Source organism: Topomyia yanbarensis, chromosome 1 (assembly GCF_030247195.1).
Source record: "Topomyia yanbarensis strain Yona2022 chromosome 1, ASM3024719v1, whole genome shotgun sequence".
NCBI lineage: Eukaryota > Metazoa > Arthropoda > Insecta > Diptera > Culicidae > Topomyia > Topomyia yanbarensis.
In genome coordinates, this window is record NC_080670.1 from 190,780,798 (window position 1) to 190,797,896 (window position 17,099).

At 37.5% G+C, this 17,099-nt stretch overlaps 2 protein-coding genes and 1 non-coding gene across 4 annotated transcripts in view; 1 reads left to right on the forward strand and 2 right to left on the reverse strand.

Moving 5' to 3' along the window:
• The window catches only part of LOC131685101 (RING finger protein 17), a 519,412-nt gene that overhangs the window by 376,954 nt on the left and 125,359 nt on the right, over nucleotides 1–17,099 (reverse strand). The gene's annotated exons all lie outside the window — the stretch shown is intronic.
• LOC131685118 (uncharacterized) overlaps nucleotides 1–17,099 on the forward strand; it is a 210,792-nt gene that overhangs the window by 69,571 nt on the left and 124,122 nt on the right. The window lies entirely within an intron of this gene.
• Trnav-uac (transfer RNA valine (anticodon UAC)) lies at nucleotides 16,037–16,109 on the reverse strand. Its single transcript has one exon. It is a non-coding gene; the product is annotated as a tRNA-Val (tRNA).

The window sequence follows — 17,099 nt, forward strand, 5'->3', positions numbered from 1 at the left end:
ATACACGATTGTGGTCACAAATGGTTACATGGGGTGAAGATATTCTTGCTCCCAGCGATATTACACTCACTTGTAGTTTTCCTTACAGGACATTCCATGTGAAGATTCCCTCTCGAGAGGAGTGGTTGTCTGGCTTTATGGAAAGACAACAACAAACGCAAGTGGTTTGCTACACTGACGGTTCTCTGATGGAGGGACGTGCTGGTGCTGGTGTCTACTGTCGTGAAATGAGATTGGAACAATCTCACTCACTAGGTAGATACTGTACTGTATTCCAAGCAGAAATCTTTGCGATTATGTGCGGGGTGCAATCGGCCCTTCAACTGAGTTTATCCGGCAGAGTTATAAACTTCTGCTCCGATAGTCAGGCTGCAATCAAGGCCCTTAGCTCAGACAAATCCCGGTCCAAGCTAGTGATCGCGTGCCGAACCCAAATCGAAGAACTAAGCATTGTCAACACTATCTACCTTGTCTGGGTGCCCGGACATTGCGGTATTACTGGAAATGAATGGGCTGACGAATTGGCCAGGGCAGGTTCAGCGATTGACTTCGTTGGTCCTGAGCCCGCGCTGCCAATTTCGACAAGTTGGATAAGGGAAAAAATACGGTCCTGGGCTTCGTCCGAGCACCGCAATTATTGGAGAAATCTACAAACGTGTCGCCAAACAAAGGCGTTTCTAGAACAACCATGCCCAGTGGTTTCGAAAAATCTCTTACATTTTTCGAAGCTCCACTGCGGCATGCTGACCAGGGCTTAACCGGCCACTGCAAACTCAATTATCACGTGGCAACTATTCAGCGCGCTGAGTCTTTTTCATGTGATCTTTGTGAATCCGACTACGGAACCTCATATCATCTAATATGCAACTGTCCAGCGGTAGCGCAATTGCGATTTCGAGTCTTCAGCCGTCCTTATATAGACGAAACCATGTTTGGTCGACTGAAACTCAAAGACATACTAAAGTTTCTTATCCAATGTGGTAAAGAGCTTTAGGCTTATTCGCAGGCAAGTTGAACTACTAGTGAGTTTAACTTACCTGTTGTTTATTTTTGTTTTGTGCTGTTATTTTTCCCTCCCTTCCAATTCTACTTCCCCACACCTCCTTGTCCTTTCCTTCCGCTCAGGAAATGATGAAAACACACGGCAAGGCACAAATCCCCGACTACGTCCGGGGAACGTGCCATTTGAGCCAATATATTCTGATTCCTGATTCCTGAAGAATCCTATTCACGATTACTGAAGAACTCTTTACAGGTATTTACGGTATTCTGTGTCCAAATTATATAGGCAAACGATGTATTTGTAGAATTTTGTCAATCTACAAATACATCGTTGGCCTACATTATTCAGACTGAGAAAGCCGTAAATACCTGTAAATATTCCGTAACCAGTCGTCAAACATCTAATCATTCCTGGAGCAACCAATTTCGAGATTTTTGGAGGATCCCATATGGGATTCTGATAGGATTCCGATAGAATCCCATCGAAAATTCCGGGAGAATTCCATCTATTCAAATTATCTGGGGAATACCATCCCAATAGGAATTCTTAGAAAATAATCATTTATTTATACCTGGAGAATCCTAACCGAGATTACTGTTAAATTTTATCCGCCATTTTTATCCGAAATCTCTTCCGAATCATTTCGGGATTTCAGGAGAATCTCATACGAGATTTCGGAAGAATTGTAACAGCGATTCCGCGAGAATATCACTTTTGGCATCTGAAAAATCCTATCCGGGATATCTGGAGAGCCCATTCCTGGAGTTCTGGAGAATTCTATGCGGGATATCTAGAGAATACGACTAAAATTTATAAGAAATTCTTACGAGACTGATCCGAAATTTGAAAAATTTCGTCTGTCCTTTTTTTATTAATTCGTGATTTGTTAAACATTTTGTTCGAGGTTTCTCGAAAATCCCAACCGGAATTTATGGGGAATACAAAAAGGGATTTCTTTGCGAGTCCCATCCATTATATCTAGAGAATCTTATCCGGGATGTGCCGAGAATCCCCTGCAGGATGTCTGAATAATAACATTGAAGAATCCTATCTACCATTACCAGAGAACTCTTTTCGATAGAACCCCTTTGAGGATTTCGGTAAAGTCCCTTATAGATTCTTTAGCAATCTCTTCCTGGGATCCTGGAGAATTCGATTTTGAATATCTGTAGAATACCATCCGTGATTTTTTGGAAATTCCTATCCGGGTTGCTGTAACGACAATTATTTAATAAAGGAAATGGACGGTGTGAGGCATATTTTTCAACATTAAGAGCCGTAGTACAGAATTTCTTGATTTCTTCTCATCTCCAGTTTAGATTCCTAGAGAAGGTCATCGGATTTCTTTTGTAGCATCCCACTCGGAATTCCCAGGTTCCCATCTGGGACGCACCGCTGTTTTTGAGGTATCCAAACTGGAAACTCAAAAAATCAGAAATTCTTGGAGCATTCCATCCGAAATTTGTGGGAAAATCCACACGAGATTTCTGGAGTAGCTACATACGATATATCGGAAGAATCTCATCAGGGAAGTCCTTGAGCATATTATTCGGTTATTTTAGAGAATCATATTCAGAAGTCCTGAGATCTCCAGTCTAAGATCTTATTTCGAATTTCTCAAGAAACGCATCCGGAATTTCTGCAGAATATAAATAGGGATTTCTTTGAGAGTTTTATTAAGAATACCTGTAAAAGACCATCCGGGATTTTTGGTAATTCCTATTCGGGATTCCTGAAAAAACTTCCGCATTTTCGGAAATTCACTCTGGATTTCTAAGGAACTTTATGCGGAATTTCGGCAGAATCTCACTCGTTGTTCTAGGAGAATCCAATACAGGAATCCTGAAGAATTTCCCCTGTGATTTTTGGAGAATTTTATCCTGGATTCCTAGAGAAACTTATCTGGGATTTCCCAGAATCCCATTCTAGATCGACGACTTTTTGAGAATACCAGTTTTTTTTGTTTTGGAATATCCAAAGCGAAAGCTCAAGAAAATCAGGCATTTTTGGAGCATTCCATCCAAAACGTGTGAAGAAATCCACTGAAGATTTCTGGAGTAGCACATACGGTAAACCTGGAGAATCCCACCAGAGAAGTTCTTGAGAACGGACAAATGACCTTTAAGGTTAAAATCCAAAATGCACAAACAAAAAAGTTCTTGAGAATCCCATTCGATTTTTTTGGAGAACAACATTCGGAATTCCTTGGGTCTCCTATCTAAGATCTCATCTCCCAATAGATAAATGTTATCATTTATTTATATCTGGAAATTCCTATCTGTATTTACTGAAGTCTTTTATCCATCATTTCATCATTCATCCGGAATTCTGCGAGAAACTTCCGGTATTTCGGAAGAATCTCACATGGGATTTCTGAGGAATCAAAACACGGATTTCTTGAAATTCTCATAGTGGATAATTCCACTTAAAAATACGGGTGAATGAAATCCTGGACTTCTGGAGGATCCTATCCGCGATTACTAAACAAATCCACTCGAGATTTCTGTAGAATACTGTCCATTATGTCTTAAAAATCTCATCCGTGATTTCGAGAGAATTCTACCGGGGGAATCCCATCAGGTTTTTTTTTTTGAAGAATCTTTTACTGGAATTCTAGACAACCTCATGTGCAATTTTTAGAGAATTACATGCGTGATTCCTCAAAAATTGCATCCATGATTTCTCGAAAACCAAACCAGGATTCCTAATGAATCCAAATAAGAATCCTTAGAGTCTCATTTTTCGTATCCAAAGAATCCCATCCGATATGGCGATGTAACCCAATGTTAGAATTCAGAAAAGTCCTATCCACTATAAGAACTATTTTATTGTATTATTACTATAAGAACTATTTTGAGATTCGTGGAGACTTTCATCTGGAATTTAGATAGAACTCCGAAAGAATCCCATCCAAGATTCCGGGAGAACCCTAAGATTTTTGGAGAATTTCTATCTTGGGATTCTGCAGAATTATATTCAGAATAACTGGGGAATACCATCCAGGGCTTCTGGTGAACCTTATCCCGACTACTGGAAGAATGTCTTCTGAGATTCCGGGAGAATCAGTGTTTCAGAAGAATCCCAATACTTATTCCTTTAAAATCCCATCATTTATTTATATTTGGTGAATACTACTTGTAATTACTATGAAACTTTATCTGTCATGTCAGACGAATCTCATCCGGAATCTCTTCCAGGATTTCAGGGGAATCTCATACGGGATTCCGGGAGAATTTTAACTGATGTCTGAAAAATCTGTTCCTGGGGTTCTGGAAACATCTAGGGAGTACCATCCGGGAATTCAGTAGTACTTTCTATACGAGATTTCCAGAAATCGATTTTTTCCATTTTTGTAGAATTCCATCAGTGTTTTGTTATATTCATTCCATAATTTCTTAAAATTGTCATCTGCGATTTCTCGAAAATCCCAACCGATATATCTGCCGAATACAAATAGGAATTTCTTTGAGGGTCCCATCCATTATATTTAGAAAATCGAATCCGAGATATGTGGAGACTCAAATTCCTGATAAATCCGATTTGCCATTCCATTTATGAATCCTATTTGCGATAACTGGAGAACACTTTTCGATAGTATCCTGTCCGGGATTCCGGTAAAATACCATCTATGTTCTTTAGGGACTCTCTTCATGGGATCCTGGAGAATTCTATTCAGATTATCTGTAGAATGCCTTCCAGGAATTTTTCGAAATCCTGATCCGAAATTTCTAAAAAAGTCCATCTCACATTTCCGGAAAACAACTTTCTGGATTTCTGGAAAATCATAGCCGGAATTCCGAGAGAATCACATCCAGAATTCTGATGGAATTGTTTCCGGGATTTCTATGAATCCCATCAGAGATTTCTGGAGAAGTTCATGTAGGTTTGTTATTGAAGAATCCCTCTCGAAATTTCCAGATTCTCATCGGAAATTTCTTGGGAACATTACTGGGTTTCTTGAGTATCAAAACCGAGTATGCTGGAAAATCGGGAATTCATTCAGGATCCCATCCGGAATTTGTAGAGAATCCCATTCAGAGAGTGGGATTCTATTGGGAAATTTTTCAGAATCTTATTTGGGTAATCCTAAGATTGCTGAAGAATCTCATCCGGAATTTCCCAAGAAGCACATCCGGTATTTCTGGAGAACTCTAGATCAGATTTCTGGAGAATTCCATACGGTAAAATCGCCTTCAGGATTTCTGGAGAATCTAATCTGAAAATATGTGGGAAATCTCGTTAGGAATTGTTGGAGAATCGCCTCCAGTATTTCAGAAGAATTACATCCGGAATTTCCAAAGAATCATGAGATTTCTAGAGCATTCTGGAACAACTGGTAAATCCTATTCGGCATTTCTCATCCTTGAATGAATAAAAATTTCATTCGTGATTTCTCGAAAACTGGACCAGGATTTCTGGAAAATCGAAATAGGGATCGTTTGAGAGTCCCGTCCTTCGTATCTATAGAATCTCGTCCTAGATGTCTGAGTAATTCCATGATAGAACTCTAAAGAATTCTATTCACGATTACTGAAGAACTCTTCACAGGTACTTACTGCTTTCTCATCCTCAGAATTCTTTGCGAGAGCTCTGAAATTTTTTTGCAATTTTTGGAGAATTCCATTTGTTGTAATTCATCTCGTGATTTTGTAAGAATTCCATCGGTGATTTCTCGAAAATCTCACCCGGCATTTCCGGATAATCCAAATAGAGATTTTCGACAGTCCCACCTCTCATATCGAGAGAATTAATTCCATTTAATAATTCGGAAATATCTTAACTACGATCACTGGACATCATTTTTCGAGAGAATTCCATCCGGGACTCCGGTAAAATCCCATTTTGGTGCTTTAGCAAATCTCTTCCTGGGATCCTGAAGAAGTCTATTCAGTATATCTCTAGATTTCTATCCGGGATTCCTGGGAAAAGCCCATCCCGGAAAATTACTTTCTGGATTTCGGGAGAATCCCTCTAGGGAACTTCCGAAGAAGATTCCGGAATTTTTCAAGAAGCACATCCGACATTTCCGGAGAATCCCAGAATTTCCGGAGGATCCCATTCGGTATTTCGGGAGAACCACTTTCACAATTTTGGGAAAACCCGCCTTCAGAATTTCTGGAGAATCAAATCGGGAAATTTGTGGGAAATCTCGTCGGGAATTGTTGGAGAATCTCCACCAGCATTTCAGAAAAATTCCATCCGGGATTTGCAGAAAATCACATCCAGTAGTATCAAAACCGGAAATTCTGGAGATTTCCGGATTAGATTTTCCAGAAATCCTGAAGATGATTTTTACTGAAATCGCAGATATGATGCTCTAGAAATAACGGATGGAATTCTTCAAAAATTTAAACTGGAATCCTCAAAAAATCGCGGATTGGATTCTGCAGGAATCCCGGATGTGTTTCTTAACAAGTTCCAAATGGGATTCTCCAGAAATCTTAGAATGAATTTCCCAGAACTTCCGTATACGTTTCCCCTAAAATTACCGAATGGGATTTGCAAGAACACCCCTGATGTAGTCCTATAGAAATTTCGTAAGTGCTTTTCCAGAAATCCAGAATTGGTATATCCACAAATTTCGGAATGAGATTATCCCGGGATTAAAAATTCTTTCGGAAGTTAAAGAATTGCCAGTTTTGCTACTCTGAAAAACCCGGTAGCATCCTCAATAAGCAGCCGATGGAAATCGAGAAGTGCCGAGTGCCATTCTTCAAAAGACCCTGATGGATCTTTGCAGAAATCGTGGATGGTATTACTAGAAATCCTGGTTGAGTTTTTTTATAGAAATCCTGGATTAAACTCTCCAGAAATCGCAGATAAGATTTTTCAGAAATTTCGCATGGAATTTTTCTGAAATCCCGGATGCAATTCTACAGAATTCCCGTATTAAAGTCTTCTGAAAATTAGGATGAGATTCTCCCAGAATTTCGGATAATATATTCCAGAAATCCAGTAAATTATTTTCCGGGAATGTGGGATAGGCAAGCTGAAGAATCTTGGATGGAACTCTTCAGAAATCACGGAAAAAATATAAAATAAACTTTTGCGAAGAATCTCCAGAACCAAAGAAGAACCTTAAAGCGCCCGAAAGTCTCAAAACAAAATAACAAAGATTTTAGAAAATTCGAGAAGCGCTCAGATGCTGATTGAATAATAGTCTGTGGTTAATATTTAGGTTCTGGGAGTCTTGAAGGTTATTTTGGTTACAGTTGACGTTTTCTTCCTTGAGTTGACGGTTTTTCATAGTGCGAAGATTGTTCACTGAACTGACACGTGGTAGTGTGGTCTGTGCATAACGTTGTGCCTGGTTCCAGGGTCATGAAGAAAGAAATAGAATGCTTAAATCACAATCTTACCACCCGAACACCATTGGCAAGGACGGAGAAGAAATTCCACGATGAATCGTCATTAACGGGAAGACCAGCGGAGTGGGATTGCGACATGAATCTGCGGATTGCGCTATCGGGTGTACCCCCGGAGACAGATCATGCCGTCATATGTCTTTTATATATACGGAGATTCTTACCGTATCATGTTCAACATAATGTGTCATGTTGTTCTGGCAGATAAATTCATCTAGTGTGAGACGATTTTGGAATCGTACCAGTACCATATTCCGTGTATGTTGGAGCTGAATAAGGGTAGCGTTGTACACATTTTCTCTTGCAATAAACGCTCCACTTCTAACAGTTTTAAAGTCAATGAGCGGTGCGGAACAACGTTACAACGTATCACTCATTCTACTCAGACTGAGACATCTCGATCCATCAACTGAACATAATGCTCATTATAACAATAACGGTACTTTGTACAGGATTTTTAGAAGCGAAGCACACACGAACGAAACGTTCCGGATAGCTGTACACTGTTCAGTTTGTTCGCCCACTTCGCTTTGAATGTTTGTTGTGACCAGCATCGCTAATGACTGTAAACAGACTGGATTCAAAAGATTTAAAAAATCTCAGATTTTAGAAAAAAGGCCGAAGATTCCCCCATCAATCCAGAAGCTATCCAAAGATCTAAGAATGACGAGAGTGTTGAAAACGCCGAATCCGGAACTATAAGTATAATGATGCCGAGACCAGTTCATGCGAAATCAACATTTATTATTTTGAAGCAGGTTTTAATTTCGGTTGAGCAGTCTTATTCGAATTAAAATGAATTGTTTGGAAAACTTTGACGTTTCGAAATAGGGTGTGTATCTTCCTCAGGGGTAACGGAATTAAAAAATCACAAAAATCAAGACCAAAGAACTGAATTTTTAAATGAATTTTGCTACCGTAAAAACCACAAGCATACAAAAATCTACTAGTTCGTGTGTAACCCACCATCCACTTGCACAGACACTCTGCTTGAAAAGCTACTTAACATTTTTCGAAATGTGTATCCGCAATTCGTTTTAGTTTTTATAAGACTATTCAGTCGAAATCACAACCTGTTTGAGAACACTAGCGTCTAAATGTTCAATCAAAATTATTTTGAAGAATTACCCCAGCTTGAATTGCACTAAAAATTCCAAACAAGCACATACGTCACCCAACTCGCGAATTCAGTAGAAAATCAGCCCTCGGATCCGTGCAGGGACCGAAATAAAATTAATAAAAGCAATCGGACGTGAGCAAAATGCATATCTCCGATGGGACTGAGCACCGTGTCCCCATACGGAATCGCCACGTTTTTCACCGTCCTCACGGGGTAGCTATTTTTTAATGAATGACGACAACACACGGCACGGAAGTAGCGGAGAGAGAGAAAGGGCCGTGCTCAGAAGCATAAATTCAACAAGCGCCAATCTATCCACACTTCTTGCCACTTCGGTGAAGTGTCAAACTTCGCAAGCTTTCCTGCTGCATTCCATTAGTCATTAGTCTTGAATTTGGTCCCCATAAATCCGCAGGGAATCGACGACCTGGACGACGACCGATTCCTCCGGAGCAAACAGCAAAAAAAACCTAAACGAAATGGAACGAAACGACAGAGCACACACTTCCATGTTTTATTCAAATATTTGATTTTTTCGAAATGAAATTAATCAAACTGTAAAAAGGCGAAAAGCGAGTAAAAATTTCTAGATGACTGCCGCCTCGTCTTTAGAAACGATGCGAACGAAGAAACCGTGGTGTGGTGCAGGATTTCTCTTCCCTGATGCCTCCAGGATAGGTCGACCTGGTGCAAACAGACGGACGAACGAACGGAATCAGAGAAACTTATTAAACTAAAATTTGTATGCATGAGTTTGCATGCATTCGAAATTACAGCAGGGAATTGAAAATCCATGTTGTGACAATCCGGGAGGCGCGCACTTGTCGCCAGGTCCACGGTATAGTACAGCAGCCGGAATTGGAATGATAGGTAGGACCTGTACCTTTGGAAAGGTAGCGAGTAGCAGTCCGACTTGAAAGCGGGACCTGGCTTTTAATGCCAAGATGGCAATTTTTTATTGACTCTCCTGCGCTTTCGTTTGGTTTTCGATTTCTTATTCCTCTACCGGCAATCCCACCATCCATTCCGGGGAGAGGTGAGTGCTTGGGACAATTGCCGGTGCACTCTCTGGAATGTTTAAATAACTGTGTGGTTTCGGTGCCATCCACACCTCTCAGAGCTCACCAATGAACAATATGATTTGCCTTTGGAAAATTCCTCCTGTAGAAGGGGTGTGATTGCTCCCATTTCGTCGCTATTAAAAAGTCAATTGCACTTTCATAGAACACAACCCGGCAATATTCGCTACTTTTACGAGCGTAATGAGGTTTACTTTGCAAAGTTTTTGCGATTTTAAGGCGGCGTGCGATTCAATGGAACGGAACAAACTGTGGCGTACAATGTTAGATTATAGCTTTTCAAAAATTAAATTGAAGCCCTTGAAAATGTTCTCAAATGGACCGAAACGTTGGCAATCGCCGCTGCTTTTATTTGTATTATAACGATGGCATCAGTATCGAGGGTGAAAGATGACAACATTTTCATTGGATTTCAAAGCAGCGTCAGATTCAGTGAAACGGCGTTTTTCCAGTCTTTCTAAACGTCTTTTCAGACCTTTCAGGCATTTTTACCGCCTTTTCAATATTTTAAAGAATGCTCGCTGATTTTAGGCATTTATCGGAACTTTTGAAGCATTACGGCGCTCTGAAGCTTATTTAGTAGTGCATAGGGCGTTGTTTTTGTTCTTGAGAATGGTTAATTTGAAGGCATGAACGGGGCGTTTCGATTTCGAGAGATCGTGGATGTAGCTATGCGCATTTGATCGTCATCGCATCGTCCGAGCGCTTGAGATCAGGTTTGTATTATCGCAAAAGGCACGAGCGTTTGTATGTTAAGGACGTGAGCGTTTTTATGTGTGTATACAAGTGTGTATGTAACTTCGCGTTTTTTAATTTGTTTGTATAACCGTGTAGCCGTTTACATATTCTCGCAAGCCGTCAATCAAATGTTAAATTTGTAATTGTACGGTTCAGATGAAGGAAGAGAGGAGACTGTGGCACCCTGAAACATGTTGCGTTATGCCTATAAAATTTAGTTTTTTAACGAGATTTGGTACTTCTGGTCAATAACGATTGTTGAGCGTGCAAGAACGGGCTTTTGTATGCTCGCGCATTTAGAAATTTGTTGATGATAATAAACCCAGAACAGTTTTGTGGGGTACATACATACTCCAACGCTACTTGGTATCTCTGCTCTTCTGCTACAATTTATTTGAACGAAGGTAACCTGTATCATAAATCAATTTGACGTTTACACTTACATTAAAGTAGGTGCATCCTTTGTTGCCCTTGGCAGACTTGCAGTGGCTTCTTAAAATTTGTCTGGGGCGGTATTTCGAAATGTGTGAATAATTCGAAAAATTGTTCACATTCAAGTTTTTACGCGTTTTTGTTTTTGTTTTTCACGTAAATTTTCCAATGAATGCGTTTTTTTCTGAACGGTTATAAGCCAAGATTAGGAATCCAAGAAATCTTGGTTGCATCGCAAGCGTAGAAGCTTAAAATCAACACGAGCAAACGGCAACGGATCGATTTGTTAGGTAATAGATTCTTTAAATAATCGATTTTTTAAAATATCGATTCATTCAACAATCGATTCTACAAATAATCGATTTTCAATTCTCGATTATTCTAATAAATGATTCTTAAAAAAGTAATGCTTCAAATAATCGATTATTCAAATCGGCGATCCTTTCAAAAATGTTTGGAATAATCGATTTTTAAACAATCGATAATCGATTCAAATCTCGATTCTTCAAAAAATAGATTCAATATAAAATTATACTTAAATTATTCGATTCTTCAAAAAATCGATCCTTTCAAAAATCGATTATTCGAATAATTTATTCTTAAAAAAGCAATGGTTCAAATAACCGATTCTTTCAAAAATCGATTCTTCCAATAATCGATTTACAAATAATCGAAAATCGATTGAAGCTCGATTCTTCTAATTGATTCTTAAAAAACAATGTTTAAATAATCGATTCTTCGAAAAATCGATTTTCAAACAATCGATAATCGATTCAAATCTCAACTCTTCACATAAACGTTTCTTAAAAAAGTCGTTCTTTAAATAATTGATTCTAAAAATAATCGATTCTTTCAAAAATCGCTTTTTTCAAAAATCGTTTCTTCGAATATTGGATTTTCAAATAATCGACAATCGATTCAAATCTCGATTCTTAAAAAAGCTATTCCATATCGATTCCTCAAATAATCGATTCTTCGCATAACCGATTCTTCAAATAATTGTTTCATCAAATAATCGATTTTTTCTAAAATTGATTCTTCGAATAATGGATTTTCAAATAATCTATAATCGATTCAAATGTCGTTTCTTCATATAATCGATTGTTTAAAATTATTCGAATAATCGATTTTCATTTAATCGATAATCGATTCAGATCACATATAGAATAATCGAAAAATCGGTTTTTAAATAATCTATAATCGATGTTTAAAAAGCTATTCAAATACCGGATTCACCAAATGATCGATTCCTAAAAAAGCCATTCTTTAAATATTCGATTCTTTCAAAAAACGGATGATCGATTTTCAAATAATCGATACTTAGAATAGCTTTTCTTCAAATAATTGATTCATCAAAGAATAAAATCTCTTAAAAATCGATTCTTTGAATGATCGATTTACAATTATTCGATAAACGAATTTCAATTCTTCAAATAATCGATTTTTAAACAAACGATTCTTTAAATAATTGAATCTTTCAAAAATTCTTCGAATAATCGATTTTCAAATAATAAATAATCGATTAATTCGATTTTTCAAATAATCAATTATTTCAAAAAACGACTTCTAATTCGATTTTCAAATAATTGAAAATCGATTCAAATCTCGATTCTTAAAAAAGCTATTCCATAATCGATTCTTCACATACCCGATTCTTCAAATAATCGATTCTTTACATAACTGATTCTCTGAAAAATTGATTCTTCCAATAATTGATTCTTAAATGATCGATAATCGACTCAAATGAAGATTCGAATAATCGATTGTTCAAATAATCGATTCCTTTAAAAATCGATTCTTCGAATAATCGGTTTTCAATTAATCGATTCAAATCTCAAATATAATAATCGAAAAATCGATTTTAAAATAATCTATGATCGATTCTTAAAAAACTATTCAAATAATCGATTCTCCAAATGATCGATTCATAAAAAAAAACAAACTTTCTTTCAAAAACGATTCTTCGAATAATCGATTTTTAGATAATCGACTCTTAGAAAAGCTTCTCTTTAAATAACCGATTCATCAAACAGTAAAACTTCTTCAAAATCTATTCTTTGAATAATCCGTTCCATTCTTAAAAAGCGCTTCTATAAATAATCGACTCTTTGGAAGATTCTTCGAATAATTGATTTTCAAATAATGAATAATCTTAATCGATTATTGTCGATTCTTAAAAAAAACATGCCTTCAAATAATTGATGTTTTCAAATAATTCAAGAATCGATACTTCTAATTTGATTTTTAAATAATCGAATATCGTTTCAAATCTCGATTCTTCAAATAATCGATTCTTAAACGAATCGTTTCTTCAAATAATCGATTCTTCAAAGCCTGTTCATAATGACATCTCTAGTTTTTCAATCTGTACATTTCAAATCTTTGCTCTCTTTCTTTCTCTCTCTCTATATCTCTCTCTTTATTTTGTATTATACTACTATCCCTATTTAGAAATTTCTAACCAATTGAATGTCGTTAAAAGCAAAAAAGTAAATACGTGAAGCGAATCAATGGTGGAAAAAACTGAATGACTAGGTGTCTAGACGTAAACAACAACAAGAAACGGGTGGGTTTGATTCGTTTGAAGCTGGAACCCAAAGATTTAAAATTAAAAAAACCGGAAACCGATGGGACCCGGAGAATTACAGATTCGAACAGCTAGATCACGAATCGTGTTTCCAAAATCTTCTGAAATGCTCTCTAAGATTATGTAATTTTTGATTTTTTTAGATATTATCTAATTTTCATAAATTACCCGAATGTAAAAGGCAAAACAAAGTCGTAAAAAATTTGCATGAAAATGATTCGATGAAATTCGTTCGTTTTTTCTCGCATAGTAAAAAACGAATATAAATGTACACCATTACATATTTGAATGTCTTCCATTCTCCTGTTCAGCGGAGTTTGGTGTTTCGCGTGCTGCTCCGCAGGGTAGTAATCTGACACCATTACTATGTGTACTATTCCTTAACGACACATTCGTGATATCGAAGTGCAGATCTTTGCCAATGAGCAAGAAGTGGCAATCTAATATATAATAATTGCAAATTTGTCTTCAAGGAGTCAAATAAATCAATAATAATGGCAACTGGTGGGACATTTTGTCAAGTTAATGACATTAGGAAGGCTTGATTAAAAAATGGACGCTGAATTCAATAAATAAATAAATGCTATTGTCGCATCCGGAACAACTAGAATTAGTGCTGAAGACCCATGCAATGAACCGAGCCAAATAAACTGATTAAAGAAGGCAGAGGCTACCCACAAAATACCATCAGCGAATAGGGATAGAAGGGAAGAATGGTTTTCACATCTATAGTCCGGGGTTCGAAGATATCGGCATGCAAAAATTCCCAAGCGGGAAAATCTTCGGACAAAAAAAAATTGTGCATGAATCATAAGGACACAATACCTTACATAAAAGTTTTGTTCTTTAGTGTTTCGATTTTTTCCTGTTCAGTAAGTGACACCAACTTAATGCTAGTTAGATATGTCCAAACCAGCACTAAGTTGACGCCAGCTAGACACAAAAATCCAAAAAAAAAAAAAACGACACATCTTGCGTGAACGCTTAATCGACTGGCTGATACGGAGTGATGACTCGGTAGTAAGCGCAAATATTCCTCATCAGCAAATATGAACTTCTGCACTTACCACCGAGACATCACTCTGTACCAGCCATTCGTTTGGGCGTTCACGCAAAATGTATCATTTTTGGATTTTAGTGTCCAATTGACGCCAGTTTGGTGCTGGTTTGGACTTATCTAACTAGCTTTAAGTTGGTGTTAGTTACTGTTGAGGAGATATCGGCATGTCTATCACCGTTCGAGAAGAGCTACTAAAAATCAATGAAATTATATTAAATGGTCAAAGCTGAAATAGTAATGAACACGATAGCCTTCACATAGTCAACGATCAGATACCACCGACCACAAATCTATCTATCTATCTATATACAATGTTTGTATGTATATGATTTATAGGCTCCCAAACGGCTTAACCGATAGTCGTAAAAATTTGTACATAGTAGGCATTTGTTATGGAGCCTGTTTGTGTGCTATTGGTTGGGGATTATTTGACCGCCAGATAGCGCATCGGAACAAATTGTGTTTTCCTTCTATGTCGTTGATAGTCGCAGCAACGCGCAATGGGTATTAGCTAGTCTCCTATATCGAGAAAAAGTTAATGAAGGTATGGAAGGAAAAGCCACAATTTTTTCCCCGTGTCATACTCGTGGTCCCAGTTACACGGTCAAAATTCATATTCATTATTGAATTAACTAGAGGCCCCTGGCGGCCGATATACTATAGCCGATAATTAACGGAAAAATGCAATTTATTTAGTTTTAATCTATTTCAATTTAGTTTTAAAAGCAGAACCAATTAAATCTGTCAGCCCCGTCGTCCATCGATGGAATTAATTGCTTTCAATAACCTAGTTCCTACTGCCGCATCGGAAATTAATTCCGACCGGTCGCTTCGGGCCAGGCAGGAAATCGAAATTAGCTGTTGACTTTCGAAATGAGAGATTAAAGCTGTAATCTAATAATCAAAAAAAAAATAACAAAACATCAACCACCAATCGAGTACTTTAAGAAATACTGTTTTGTGTGGATCTGACGGAACCGCACGTTGAAAAGCTTGACACCCCTGTCAGATTCAATCATCCTTCAGGCGATAGTCATGCAATCATAGATCAAATGCAGCCACTTACTGATTCACCGAAGTGGATCAAAGTAGTCTCTCGCCAGAATGAATGGTTGCCGCACTCTTCCCATACCGTCCGGGCGTGCAATGGGTTCAAGTCCATTCGAAACGAGATGATATAGCCCCATCAGTTTGTGCTTGTTGTTCGTGAAATCTTTGTTTTTTTCCGAATCCGGATCGATCACGGTAACCAATCAATCAATAACATAGTAACGGCATAGACGGTGAGAGCGTGATCAGACGTCGATTTGAGCAGTTTCGATTCTATTATTCAGGAAAGAAAATAAGAGGTTTCACCGTGCATCAGTTGGCCATGGCAGGTAGAAAAGGCGGGGATATAATCTCGTGTCGTTTTTGCTTGAGACTCTAGGAAACAAACGTTTTTGATGGAACGTGTGAGCGAACCTGAAATACAGTTTAGGTTAGGAGGGAAACCGATTTTCACTTTAGGTTCGAAACTGGCCCCAAACAAGAACTGGTACTAAATCTAAAAAGCTTTTTACGTATGAGAGCCATTGTTGTAAAAATGAGTCACCAAGAAAAAAACCGTTACCAAAAATAAGAACTTGTTTGCAGATGGGAAGCAAAAAAATTGGTTCCATCCAGGATCGAACTGGAGACCTTCTGCGTGTAAAGCAGACGTGATAACCGCTACACTATGGAACCCGATGTACTGCCGCAGTCGCGCAGGTCATGGCATCGTATCGTGTTACACCTTATATGGGAGGGTAACGTACCTTTTCGTCAAAGCATCTGTTGGGCACACATTGCATGTTTACATTCAATGGACTAAGATAGGAGTTAAATTAAATTGATATTCTTTTCAATAATAATTCCACCCAGTTTCATAATAATAATTTGCGCTTATATAACTATATGTAAAAATGATTATTTGAACATTTTTACACATAAGCCCCTGCTTTGAATGTGCGTATTTTATGGTGTCCAGCGATGCCAACCTTCCAGTTTAAACTGGATTCTTCCAGTTTTTTTAATAGCATCCAGTCAAACAGACAATCGGAAAAATCGTCCAGTTTTTTTTTAATTTGAGCCAGTTTTATCCAGTTTTTTAAAATACTCATTTATTTAGTATTTTATCTCACAAATTGTAACTTGATTCATAGAATTTTCAAGTAAGCGATGGGATGATGCCGAGTGCCCCAGAATAAGATTTTAATCCATCGTAACCTGAACTCTTTTTATACCACTTGTGAGTAAAACGGTTCGGGGATGTACGTTTTCAAATGAATTTTACTCAAACATAAAGGTGGTAATACATTGTGTCAAATATTTTCATGAACATTTGTTGATTTCTTAGTTAGTTGCTATAGTAGTATCGTAAGAAAGGTTTAAACGCATCCTCAAATTTAGCAAATAGTCTTCAATTTAGGATTTTGTGGATGTGTAGATTCAAAGCAAAACAAAAAAAGTAAAATTCGACTGTAACTATTACAATCAAATTCGAGTGCTTTAATATTTTTTTAATTTGGACAGCAATATCAAAAAACTGGCTCAAAATTTCAGTAAAAAGTATGGAACATGCGTGTTTACTTTAAATTACGTTCATTGAATCATTAACTTAAACATTACAAGGGTAAAATAGGTTTTTTTGATCATCCAGTTTTTTCCAGTTTTTTTTCCAGAAAGGTTCCAGTT